Below are 1,364 nucleotides of genomic sequence, written 5' to 3'. Positions count from 1 at the left end.
GACTACTCCCAGGCGAACACCCCTCCTCGGGCGGGGAAAGGTGCCGGTGCCGGATCAGCCTGGGCTAGAATTCTTATTTAAGAATTAAGAAATTCTCTCCCAACTCACAAATACAGAAATGCATAGGGCTGAAAGACCTTTTTAATTTTATGGTACGTTAACATATTAACAAGCCTTAGAATCCCTGGGACCTGGCATTTCTTTGATTACTTCCTGAGATAATGTACTCACTCCCTTACAGAATGGTCCACGATATGTCTTTAGTATCATAGGGTCTATGACATTGTTGTTTTTCTTCAGGGACAGAGGAAACCTCCCTTAATAGATCCAGCAAGCCCTGGCAGGATTTATTTTTTGTAAAATGATGATTTGGGGAGTTCTTTGAAAAAGTCCTAACAATTGAAGACTCATACACTTTGAAATGATTAATAACTTGTATTGGCACCAAAAATGTTTGAAGTATAATAAATATTCTAAGAGATTTCTTTCGTGATTATTCAGCAATTCAGGTTTGAAGTTTGTGGTTGAAAGAGAACAAATGGAATTTAAATGCTGTTTAATTGTCCTAGTTGAAAATGCACAAATATGGACGGGAACTGAATATATCAGTTCACTTTTTCTCTCTTCCAAAATTCCATTTAAGCAACAATAAAAGATTATTTTCAGGCATAAATCCACAATTATTTGGAGGGATGAGAAAAAAAGAAAATAAAGACAAAACAGTCAAACATGGAAAGTAGACAATTTGCTGCCAAATTCCTGAGAGAATCCCAGAAATTGAGTCTTAAGAGAATTTCGAAAGTACATGATGCAATTTAATTTGCCCTGGATTTCCTAAAGCCCAATAGTCTATAATGGTACTGAAATCTAGCATAAAGGGGCTAGCATATACCATACAGAACCTAAGAGAGATCTGCTATACTGCAGTCATTCAAGGTCTTTCTCGGAGAATTCCAACTCCATGTCTTGCAGCAAAGGAACGTTCCTACATTCCTTACAAAGAATATCCATATGTGGGACGGCTGAAACCAAAGCCCAAAAGCAAAGAAATACTTCCTACAGTCATTGTTTTATAACTCACAAGAGTTAAGTGGGAAAGGTTTAGAAAGTACATAAAGTTTCATGAAGCTTCCTGAAGTAGGAGGGAACAGATTTCTTTCTGAACTTAAAAGAGAAAGAACTCCTGAGAAGGACCCTTTTAGGGCAATTTGCAAATTCATCTGAAATAATAAAAAACCTAGGATAGCAAAAACTATTCTCAACAATAAAAGAAACTATGGGGGAATCACCATTCCTGACCTCAAGCTGTGCTACAGAGCAATTGTGATAAAAAACAAAAACAAAAAACAAACAAACAAACAAAA

Source organism: Mus pahari, chromosome 17 (genome assembly GCF_900095145.1).
Source record: "Mus pahari chromosome 17, PAHARI_EIJ_v1.1, whole genome shotgun sequence".
NCBI lineage: Eukaryota > Metazoa > Chordata > Mammalia > Rodentia > Muridae > Mus > Mus pahari.
Note: the sequence above shows the minus strand (reverse complement) of the source record.